At 46.2% G+C, this 12,092-nt stretch overlaps 1 protein-coding gene and 1 long non-coding RNA gene across 2 annotated transcripts in view; one reads left to right on the top strand and one right to left on the bottom strand.

Moving 5' to 3' along the window:
* BCL2 (BCL2 apoptosis regulator) overlaps nt 1–12,092 on the top strand; it is a 103,938-nt gene that overhangs the window by 60,765 nt on the left and 31,081 nt on the right. The gene's annotated exons all lie outside the window — the stretch shown is intronic.
* LOC308059888 overlaps nt 1–12,092 on the bottom strand; it is an 82,303-nt gene that overhangs the window by 46,730 nt on the left and 23,481 nt on the right. The window contains exon 1 of the long non-coding RNA XR_013926474.1: nt 953–12,092. This exon is cut by the window's right edge and continues 23,481 nt beyond it. This is a non-coding gene — a long non-coding RNA (uncharacterized lncRNA). The remainder of the gene's footprint in view (nt 1–952) is intronic.

Genomic DNA, 12,092 nt, shown 5'->3' with positions numbered 1-12,092 from the left:
TTATGGATACTTTTTTCCCTTAATGAAAAGAAGAGGAAAAGAGAAGACATAAACTTTCATTTGCAGATTCAACTGAGACACAAAGGGTGTGTTGTTCTGGCTCTCCCAGCACACCGGTAAATTTTTTGTGTTGGCAGAAAGGACCTGGACCTCTGAAGTCCTGAGCACTTCTGGTTTTCCATGCAAGAGCTGGGCCCTGCAGTGTGAGCCAGCACAAAGTCTGGGAGCTGTGTCCGGCAGAGTGAGCGGCAGCCGGCAGCCTGCAGGACAGAGCTTTTCCTGGGGTGGCAGGGGACCTTCCCAGCATCGCTTCCCTGCTCGGCTGAATCCTGCTGCCTGTTAGGCATTGGACAGATCTCTATAGGAAATATTTGAGGCTCTGCAAGTGCCATTCGCAGGCACCTGACTTTCCCCGCAATACCCTGTGTACCCGCGGCAAGTCACCCGATTCACCTCGTGTACCGCAGTGTTAGGCATGGCGCTGCCACGGCCTGGCCCTAAAGCTGCTGGGAAGATGCCCAGTCCCGATTTAGTGTCCTTCCCTCCCCCCCCTCACATTTCACAAGTAAGTTTGCTGCAGCAGAGAGACATCTCCATGAGCCAGTGGGAACCCTGCCTTGGGACCCAGAATCCCAGCAACACCAAGGAGTCCCACCAGCTCTGGGGGGTCCCAGCAGCTGACCACAGCCATGCTCAGCGTGGCAGAGGCTGGGCTTCCTCACAGCACTGTCCCTCAGCTAATAAGGCCAAAGACAGGAGGATCTGACGAAGGCAGACTAAATACCATGTTCATTTTCTCCTTGCGGTTGTTTTCTGGCAGCCAAAATGATTCCCTGAAGCAAGAGGTGTCCTTTAAAACAGGGCAGTGGTGAATGCACGGATGCATCACTTAGGTTCAGAGGCAGCCTCCTACATCTGATGGCAGAAGAGATTGTAACTCCGATTCACTCACCCAAAGGAAGCGCTCCATCCTTGCTCGGAGGGCTTGCTTCCTCAGTGGAGAAGCATCGGTTTAAGCTGCTGCCTTGGTCTTCACCTATTCTTCAAGGTTTTGGAGGGAATAAAACCTTTCCACAGAAGACACGCAGCAGAGCTTGCAAGTGGTTAACCCTGTGTGTCAGCGAGAGAAAAGCAAAGGATATACTTCCTCTGGTGGGGTGTTTTCATACGCCCCGTGCTCGTTCAGAGGAACAGCTTGCTTTTTAGTTTTCTGTGGAACCGGCCCTCTTACCATGAAGAGCTTCGCTTGCATCCTCCGTCCCTTCCCCCCTCCTTCCCTCCAGCGTACACCCCTGCACAGCTGGGGTTAGGGCTTTGGCCACAGTAGTGGGGACACTGCAGGCTTGCCCCAGGACCTGTCCCTCTGCTTTCTGCAGGTGTCTCTGTGAAGACAGCTCCAATTTTGCCTCCAGTGGGAAATGCTGGCAGGGGTTTTGTGGCTAGCAAGGCCGGGGGTGTCCCTGCCTGCCTCCCTGCCCCCAGGGCCACTGTGGTTCCTGGTCCCTACCCAAGAGGGATGGCACAGACTGGGGCGCTTGTTGTCCCCTCCTGCCCCCGCCTCAGCAGTGGGCAGAGCGTGAGCAAGGTCAACGGGAGTGATTGCCATCAGGGCACTGGGTGCTGCTGGGAGCCAGGTGAGGGCTGGGCTGGCGGTAACCGTCTATGGCTCTGATTCAGCTTCCTGTCTCTCTCTAAGAAAGGATGTAAATAGCCAAAAGTTGGGGATTCCAGTGAAAAGAGCAGGCGGGTGTCGTGCAGTGCTGTGCTGTGCCAGCTGCGGCGCCCGGCCTTGCGGAAGGCCGGTAGTGGTGAGAGCCGGGGTTCTCGGAAGCGGGGGAGGCGCAGGCTGGTGCGGCGCTGCATCACCCCGTCACATCGGAGAGGAGGCTTCCTGCGGATGGAGAAGAGCGTGGAAGGAAAAACCTCTGCAGCCACGGTGACCTCGCCCCTGGCTGCAGAAGGGGTGCACCCTCGCCTCTGCGCTCTGAGCCGCCGCAGTGCTGCTGGTGCCCCTGGAGCCGAGCAGACACCCCCTGTGCCATGGGCCACCCCCAGTGTGGGGAGGATCCCAAAGGGTTGCAGTGAGATCTTTTTCATGGGAGCTTCGTGGCTTGAGATCGCTGGCAAGGCATTGTCGGCAAGCTTTGTGTCCGTACTGGATGCTCGTACTCATGCCCACAGGTGTTGAACAACTCCCTCCTTATGGAATTACAGTCTCTCATTGCCAGTGTTTTCCATGTTCCCAACACAAGAGCAATTACAGTGGTCATACAGAGGCTCAGACATCGGTGTCCTGCTAACATAAGAAGGGTGATGTCGCTCTGGCCTGTCCATCTCTCGAGGGCACTGGCTGGAGACACTGGGCAGTGAGGCGGCGAGCTCCACTCCCAGCTCATCTCATGCATCACCTTTGCATCAGCCAGGTAAAGAAATACCATCAGCAGTGCCTCACCGAGCTGGCTTCAAGGCCGTCCCCCCTGTTGCTGTTTCCTTATGCTCAGAAGGAGAGTGCTGAGGAGGCAATCCAAGTAAATACGGCACAAAGGGGGGTCGGTTTTGTAGCACAGGCAAGTGTGTGCCTGTAATTGGGATAACGTTGTCAAGGGACTTGGTGGGTGTTATGCACCCGCTGCCCACTGACATGGGCATTCACCTGCCTTGCTTACCTGTGACAGTAATCGCTGTGTAAATCCAACACCCTGGTACCTTTCTGATGAGGAAGCAGGGAGGATGGCTCACAACACGGTGCTGATATTGCCCATTTGGTGTCCATCTCCATGCTCTGGTGGCAGGAAAGCACCAGGTCTGTAATCAGTTGTATTTAAGGCTGTTACAGACCTAAAAAATGCAAGAGCTGGGGGCAGAACTGCAGCCTGAGCTATTAATCTGGAGAAAAGTTTGAGAACATCGGAGCACAGCTTTCTGAGACCAGGTCGCAGTGACAGAGTTTGTGGCACATTTGGAAGGGGAGTATGAACGTGTTCACTTGGGGCAGACTTGTTAAGCCAGCTCTGCTTATTTAGAAGTAGCTGCATATTTAAGTGGAACTCAAAGAACTTGTTGGTTTTGTATTTTTGTACTCTAAGCCTAAATATTTACTTTGATGGTGGTGAAATTGCAGCTGAAGGTGGGAAACATAATGCTTTTTAAAGGGAGCAGTAACCTGATACAAAATACATTCAAGGCTGAGAAAAAACAGTAAGGATTAACTAGCTGTATCTTCTATGTGAAGGCTGTAGGGATGCTTCCAGGTTGCAGATAAAGCCGTTCACCCATAAAGAAATTATCAGTGCAATAGATGCTAGTGAAAAACCCACAAAATTTCACATACAGATCAATTTAAATTTAGGAACATATTTGCTAGTAGAAGCTGGTTAATCCCCTGGGTATCACTCTTGGAATAGGCTAAAACCACTGTTACTGACTTTAATGGAAAGGTGATCTGCTTTCCCCACCATCTTATCTTCACTTGCCTTCCCTTCACTTCCATGCCAATGTACTCTTTTTTCCCTTTTGGACTGCTCAAAATGGTTTCTGCTCTCTTTAAGAAATTCAGGCTCCACCTGTGTTTAATTAGATATTGGATAACCTGGGTTGTTGTATTACGAACATCTAGGGCAAGAGTCTAGAAAAACTAATCAGTCCTAGGTCAAAGAGCAATAGGTCCAGTGTTAAGCCAAGTGCAGTGATAGGAGGTAGGGAGCATGAGAGCTAACAGATCTAGAACAATTGTTAAAAAAAATTATGTAAACCCTGTTGCTTGTAGCTGCTGGCTTGTAACATACTTGTGATTGCGTAAAGAAATGAACACATAAAATGTTCTTCCTCAAAGACACAGGGAAATTATTAATTTTTACAAGAGGTTTTCATACCCTTTTGTTCCTTTACATTCTTCTCTTGCTTCACAGCTTTAGGAATTGGGACTTACATTTGCTCTACAGGAAATTTTAGATACACAAGGTAAATCCTACTTGCAAAAGCGAAGGATAAAGGAATTATTTTTCTTCAAATGCTCCTGCCGGCTTTCGAAGAAAGGAAGGAAAGCACAGCGTGCACACGTCTAAAGGAACTGCTCCAGTGATAATACAGCATTTCTGCAGCCTAAGGGGAGCATGGGGATCTGCAGTTTACTGCCTACCCCAATGAACTCCAATGCTAGAGGGAGACAGGGTTTGTAAGCAGAGGTGGTATCTTTAGAATGTTCCTGCTTTGGTGGTTGGTGGTGAGAACAGCGGCACTTTTGGGTGCACAGCCCTTCGATGCCATACATGCTGAATCTCACAGTTGTTCCTAGGTGGAGGGCATCTGATGCTCTGTCACAGGGCTTGTTCCTCCATCTGTCTTAATAAATTATCTGTGAGCTGTGGAAACCCTACAGCAGGAGGGGCTTGCTGCATTTTCACCTCAGGATAACCCACAATGTTGCATTTGAAACTAAGTGAAATAGCAGGCTGCAGTCCCTTCGGGCTGGGAGAGGAATGATCTCAGGTCTTCCCATATCCCTGCAGAGCAGGGTGAGCCCAGACCCCCTGGGTTAGATCAGAGGCATAATTTTGGAAGGAAGAGGAATGTACAGGCCTCTGGGTTATTTTTTTCTTTGAAGAAAAGTAAGTACTTCCAAATGTAAGTGTCTGAACTCCCTGAGGACGGAGGCATTGCTCTGCAATCCTGAGTTAACCCCACACTTCAGCCTTGGGGTGAAGGCATGGTTTGTCTCCCACATTTTCTCTGAGCTAGCTCTTGCTTAGCCAGCTGATTTCCAAGTCCTCTCTAAAATATTTAAATCTCCCTCTGCTCCAAGCTGGGAAGCCCCAGTGCCACATATGGAATTGGCTGGACTCAGCCCTAAAGGTGAGGTGCTCGCAAGGCTTGGGGATGTCATGGGTAAGCCTCTCCCAGGGCAAGGTGGGTAGGCATGTGTAGAGCCAAAGCTGGTTAGAAAGCGTGTGGCTTTGGCACCCTCTGCTTGGATATGTGAAGACATCCTTAGTTCTAAGAAATCTTTCTCAAGATCTCCACGCCACAGGATTTCATTTTTCTAGCTGCAGGCCCAGTGCAACCCATGCCATGTCTACAGCTGATGAATCTTCAGGTTCATTGGAAAACATTTCAGCCTTTAGCTGCTGAAATATATGAGTCTTTCCTTCCCCTCACCCTAAAATTTCAACAGCCCAGCAGTGGTACCCTTCCTCCTATAGTACCCATGATGCTGTCCTTCCTCACAGAAATGTCACTCCTGACGGTTGATGGCCAAACTCTCTTGCCCTTGACTTTTTCCCCTGTGAGTGAAAAGGAGCTCAGCTCTAATGACAAAAGCTCTGATGATTATAAACATCCTTATCTGCTCTCCCGAGAGATCTGCTATGCATACACTTCTTAAGAGCTTGTGGTCTCCTTTCACTGCAAAGGTTCTGTGAGTCAGCAAAGCTCCTTGGAGTGCTCATGTACCTTCTTCACAAACAGCTTTGTAAATGCTGGACTTTGTTTTGCAAAACAGCCAAGTAAAAGTTATCTGTTTATGATATGATACCTGCAGATGTATCCAAATGCCATCCAGTTTGCCTTTGTTAGGGCTGGTGCAGTTCTTCTGCCACTGGATCAACCCTGGTGCAGTTTTGCATGCCTTCTGCCTTGAGATGAAGAGCAGGTCTTGCTTTGCCATCTGCAAATTGGTTAGGAGAGAGCTTGCTGGAGGGTAGTTAAATGTGTTTCTGATCTGTGGGAAAAAGTGTGATTCTCCTTAGGTTTGTAGAGGTTAGGGCCATAGTTAATAATAGGGACTATTAACTCATCTAGCCTACTTGCCCATGTGCCATGGATAAGTTGCACCCACATACTCATTTGCTAAGCCTGAAAAATTGTATATTGCAGTGGTTTGGGCCATGAAGAGAAGGGAAGATGAAGTGTCACCAAGTGGGCCAGAAATATAGTCACCAGGTGGGCCAGATCATTGCAGCAGGTAGAGGGATCACAGTGGTAGTCTTGTCTTCAGGCTGTGAGAGTTTTCCAAACCGTGCCATGCCACTGCTGTGTGGGGCCGCGATGCACAGGCTTCAAGCTAGCTATGGGTCCAGAAACACAAGAGCAGGTCAGGTCAGAGACAAACGCAACGCTGCTCCATGTCACGTTACCTGCACCAGTCTCATGTGTGGCCCCCAAATGTGGTGCTTCCCACCTGGATAAGCTTCATATTCCTTTCACTTGGCTGGGACCACAGAAACGGGCATAATTAGGCTTTTCACACTAGGCTTTTAATCTTGTACTAAATCTTTTACTTTAATATTTTACTCAATGAATTTGTATCTTTTTGGTCCCTTCCCCTCCCCCCCCCCATCTTTTATACTTGTATGTCACTGCTCCTGTATCTCTTTCTTTAGTAGAAATGTCCTTCTGTCTAGTCTAATAGTTTTAGGGTTTTTTTATTTTGAACTTGCCTGTGGAATTATGGATGTCTTTTTATAAAACCATGGTTTTGTCAATTCTTTCTATTGTTCACTTCTGTTGCCAGTCAGTTATGCTAATACATCAAGTTTGGGGATACTGATGCATTTACATTTCTGTCATACATTTCCTTGGTTGATGCTTTATTCTACTCGATCCTAATATGGTCACCGTTATGCACAGCCACCTGCTAATTCTTCAATCTGTAAACTTTTTTTGTGTGTCTATCTGAATGAGGTCAGTACTCATCTCAAGTATGCTGGGTGCATGACCGTCTAAGGTATTTTTTGAATGACCACATGAGATCTCCAGCAAATATCTCTAAGGCTGAAGTCACCAGTGATGGTAATTCCTCTTTCTACACATTACAAACAGATGGTTGAGGAGATGTTCCATTCACTGTTAAAATTTGTTCTGTAACAGATGCCTGCCAGCTGCCATTCCCTGCCCTGCTGTGTGATTTTATAGAGCTAACGAGATTAAGAAACTGTTGAAATCGATTTTTGCTTCTAAATACAGCAGATCTGATTCTGAAAATGGAGGGAGGGCTCTGTCTCAGGTGGTGCAAGCTGGCACAACTCCAGTGAAAAGTCAGTGGAGCTGAACCACTTCACATCAGCCACCACGCTGCCTTGAAGAGCAGCCTTCTTAAATTAAAGCGTCAGCATTAAGAAATCAACAACAAAAAGAAGTTTCCAGAGTAGAACAGCGGTGCAAAAGTGGGAAGAGGGGAGAGTTTGGGACAGTTTAAAAAACTACCCTTCACTCATACCAGCAGTTCAAAACTGCTGAGACTTCTTGAAAAACACCTTTCATTGGAAACTCCGGTACATCAGATAGCTTGTTTCTCAGCCTCGACGCCATGGCAGGAGGTTGTTTTGCAGCCTTCAAACTTGCTCGCTAATGAATCAACACTTCCCACCTGTAGCCACTGGGGCTGAAGCCACGGAACCTTCCAGGCTGAAATCCTTCTGCTGATAAAAATCTAGAATGAACTCGGCCTGAAGCTGTGGAAAAATGCAGATGTATATTTTGAGAATCCATGGTCAGGCTTTGAACAATCAGATGAGTATTAAGAGACAAAAAATGCGGTAGTTTAAAAATAACAGATCTACTGCATGGCAGCCATAAAAGGAGATTTTAAGGAAAGGAACAGAAAAACATGCCAGACGAAAGTATTAGGAACAGCGGTTGATACGGCATGTACAAATTACAACATATATATCCCCTTTCTCACTAAAATACATGTGAGAACCTTACAGAAGCAGCCAGAGAACACTGTTGAAACTATTAGTACAATGTTTACTACATCTTCTTATCTCTGTAGGCTTTTGCTGAATGCTGCTGTTGTGTCTCCAGCCAAAACTTAAACACAGGTCAAAGCTTTAAGAAATGCTTAATTGAACAAACCTAACTTAAAACATTATGAGCTGTTGGAAAGCATCTGTGACCCAACAGATGTGAATAGTGAAAAATGACATTCAGCATGACCTTTCCTTTCCCACTCCTCTCACAGTTCCTTTCTTCTCAGTAGATGTTTGAATCTCTACCATCTTCTTAGGAAGTCTTCGTGCTGGCTACGCTTAGTTCACTGTATCCATCCCACCAGGACCACTAGTTGCAGGGTCATTATTCCTTCTCTGTATTGTAAAGGGATGAGAAGGCAGCTTCAGGTCTTGGCACAATCCCCCAGCTAGTCAGACACTGTCACGGTCTTCTCAAACACCCTCAGCCCCAGAGAGCAGGACTCTGAGGTCTGTCGTGGTTTGAGCTAATTGGCAAAAGAGTTCAGGCCTACCACAAATGTCCCCTGCCATCACCACCCCACAAGCCCAGCCCATCTTAAATCACTGTTTGCCTGCTGCCTACATCAAAAGTCTTTTGTGAAGAGCACAGTTGCTCCTCTGTGACTGATCTACATGGTGCAGGTCATCAGCTGCTTATGAGCTTCTTCTGTTTTTCAGTTTTTGTCTTTAAAAAAAATGCATATGAGGTCATGTTAGAGAGTCTTGTACTTCTCCCCTAATTATAGAAAGAGGAGCCTTGTTAGGCTACATGTGATTTTCAGTGTTAGCTCCTCACCTGGGAGGATGAGTGGGTTTCCGTACTCCAGAATAGGTGTCTTTGCAAGTTACAGCACTTTGATTCAGCAACCCCCCCCAAAACCCTGCTTTATTTTCTGGAAGTCCAAAGGATGATCTTAGAATTACTGAGCCTTTCCTCAAGGTGACTTTGAAAGCCACCTCCCTCACCCCAGCAACGAGAGATCTCCATGCATGGCATACAGCTGTGACAGTCCCTGGAGAGCTTTGTCCAAGCCAAGAAATGAAGAGCCCCGTCTAATGGGGTCACCGGCTGCTAATGAAGTTGCACATTCATAAACTACAGCTACAGCCCTCAAGGGAAACTCCCTGTCATCCCTGCTTCAGGAGGCGCAGTTTGTCTGTGTCATAGGAGCTCGTAGGACCTGTGAGAGCTGCTGGAGGCAATCTGCTGTGTGGGCTTTATTTTTTACACACACACACACCCGCCCTGGAGCTGGTTCTTTCATTCCCAAATTGAATTGAGCAGAGTTTTAATTTTGGTGCCTATGTCAATTTGTCAGCAGTAGCCAAATGAGATGGGAGTTATTCAGATTTTTTCCTCCTGTGGAGGATCAAACAACAAATCTGTGTAAGGAATTCCTGATGGAGAAACCTAAAAGGAAGATTATGAATTTTCAAAGCCATGGCCTTGTAAACCAAGCGTCTCTGCAGACATCATGGAACAAGAGCTCATTAGGAGTAATCATCTAAAACCTGACTGAAATCTCTGTAGTTTTTTTGACTTACACCAGATGAAGATGTAATCCATTCACCTAGTTTTAAGTCCAGACACACACTCTTGCTGTGTAGACATAATTTCCTCTGCGTGCTGTAACCATTGCTTTGCACTATGACAGGCAAATGTTTATTGGGCTTTGTATAGCGCAGCCTGAGCGTATAACACATTTCTTTATGGAATTTGTTTTGCTATATGTGATGTATATTGTTTATTCATTATTTATTTTATTATATATAAATAATTATTGTTATTTATTGATGTGAATTTTGGTGGTTTTGCCGGTACTTTATCTGATGCTTGAGATCACTCATTTATGAAGTGCAAGTGTGACATCTTGGGAAAAATAACTTCCAGTCACTCAGTACTAATCTATCATGTTGACTTTATTTCCGTTGCAGCGTACTGAGAGCAAACAATTTCCTACTATTCCGTGCGTTTCAGCTAAATGCCTTTTCCAAAAGGCTAGGGAAATGCTTGTGTCATGGAAAAACCAGCATCCAGCTATGCAGAAAATAAAAGAGGTGCAGTGGATCGGGCTTCAATGAGCACTTAACAGGTTCAGACTAGCTTGAGCTTACATTAACTGAACCACTGAACCCATCCAAGCTGAACAGATGTAGAGCATTTTGGATATGCAGTTAAAATCTGCTTTAGCATGGTGTTCTTTATCTGCAAGTAGTAACATAACCACCTGGACAGCTGTGCTGAAAATTACTGCGTGGTGTGGGCAGGAGAGAGGGGCACTTTGCATCCACACAAGGCAAGCTGCTCTCAGGGTCTCTGAGTAGGATATGCCCCTCTGCCTCTGAAGATGCACCTAAGCTCTTGTTCTTTTTTTTTTTTTTTTCCCCCTCAAGTGTTTGTTCTGGGAAACAGGTGTTGGGGGATATTCTTAGGATTTCAGGTGCCTCAGAGGCAGAGGGGCTAAGTAGATGACTTTGTTCCCTCTGCAAGAGCCTCACTTTTGCATGCCTCTGATGTCTTGCTAGTGTGATGCTACTTTTTCCTTTCTAAGGAGCCGGTATCTCAAAGTCAGTGTGGGGATTGCACCAAAAATTGCCATCTCACTGGAAATAGTGCTTCTAAAGCTGAGTGTAGTCTTTGCTAACAAGACAGTGTTGCTACCACCCCTGTCGCAGCTGTTGGCCATTCTACAGTACTTTCTGCTAGAGAATTTTCTTTCTTTTTGACCTGGGGAAAAAAGCCAAGGTCACAGTTACATAGTGCACACTGTTAGGCTTGGACAGGTGATAATGTGCCTGTCCTAAGTAATCACAATACAGTTTGTATCATTGTTGTGTCTGCAGTTAATTTAGGATTCTTTAAAGCAAATGTTTGGGTGGGGAAAAAGTGTGTGATTGCAGTTTAAGTGGTTTGTTGTGGTTGTTACAGCATCCCTGGCTCTAGCAGGCAAATCAGGAACATTGCAGCTCAGCATTTTCTGGGTTGTAGGGATCTATGTGTTGGCTTAGGCTTTGCTAAAATGTAAGTGGTATATACAATTGCACTTGGCCATTAGCTGCTTCTTTTTGATATGAGTCCAAGTGCTAGGGATATAATTACTGTGAATGTTGCATCCTGCAGTCTGGAAACATAAGCTCAACTTGCATTGGGTTGGTCTTCAGAAAGAACTTGCTGAGGGCTGCAGTGGCCATTCTGGAGGAATCTTCCCACAGCCCTGAGTTACACAGCAAGCCCTCATCTATGTCATCTCCTCTCGCCGTCTCATTTTGCCTGCAATAACTCTGTTAGACGCCATTGCAGCCTGACTCTGCAGCCTGATGCTGACCCAGGCATAAGATGTGGGATTCATCCTTTTCCAGGGACTAACTTTAAATACTTACAACAACATGGGAAAGCTTCAATAGGGGAGAGACCCACTTAAAAAGGGATACTCTCTTATGGAGTAGTCTTGTAGGTCATCTTGGTAGTCCTTGTAGTGAGCAAGAGAGGCAACAAACCTTGATTCTCCCAAAAGGGGACTAGTAGCACGAGGATAATACAAGTCCTCTTTTTGTAAGGTCTGATCCTGACAGTGATCTGTGCAGGCGCATACCAGACCAAAGCCAGAGCAAAGCCAGATAGACAGCCAGCGTCTAGAGACCTAAGAAAGTACTGCTGGTACAAAATTAGGACATCAATACTCACAGCAACTGAGAGGGGCTGTCTAAATTTGGGACTGGCATGCCTAAAATCACAGCTAAAGGTATGAATCGCTTTGTGGGCCTGCCTTAATGCTGTTGGTGTTGAAGGGTTCAGCATTGCCAGCTGCCAAGTGTAAGCCTTCCTAAGGGATGGACGGTCAGCACCTCTCAGGCCAAAACAATGCTTGAAATCTGCTGGACTCAGTGGATGAAAACTGGAGCTAAAACTGCAGCTGAAAGTTTGGGCCAGGCTATAAATAAAGTAGCTAAATAAACTGAGGATAAATTGTTTTTAAAGGAACCAAGTAGAGGGAGGCACCTGTCCACACGCCTTGCACTTCGCCGTTGGGATGTGGCTTAGTTGAGTCTTTTTGTGGTGGGTAACAAACACAGTGTGTGCTTACAACAAATACATTTGGACAAACATGGATGCTTCATGGTGGTTTTTTTCCCCCATAAGCAGTTTGGTAAGGTTTTCTGTGAAATTTGATTAGCAATAGCCTTTTGATAATGTGTAATTGGTGAATTTCCTATGCTAAACACTTTGTTTTACAAACTTCCTGTCAAAGAAGGGAAGAGATTCTTACACAAGACAGGAAAAAATCCCCTGAAAACTAAACAGGTCTCAAAATACTCTTCTCTAGATTTTGGTTTTGCACTGTACTCTGAATTTGACACAGCAGA

Source organism: Falco punctatus, assembly GCF_963210335.1.
Source record: "Falco punctatus genome assembly, chromosome: 3".
In the NCBI taxonomy this organism is placed as follows: domain Eukaryota; kingdom Metazoa; phylum Chordata; class Aves; order Falconiformes; family Falconidae; genus Falco; species Falco punctatus.
The sequence above is the reverse complement of the archived record's forward strand: the minus strand, read 5'-3'. Positions and strand labels throughout refer to the sequence as shown.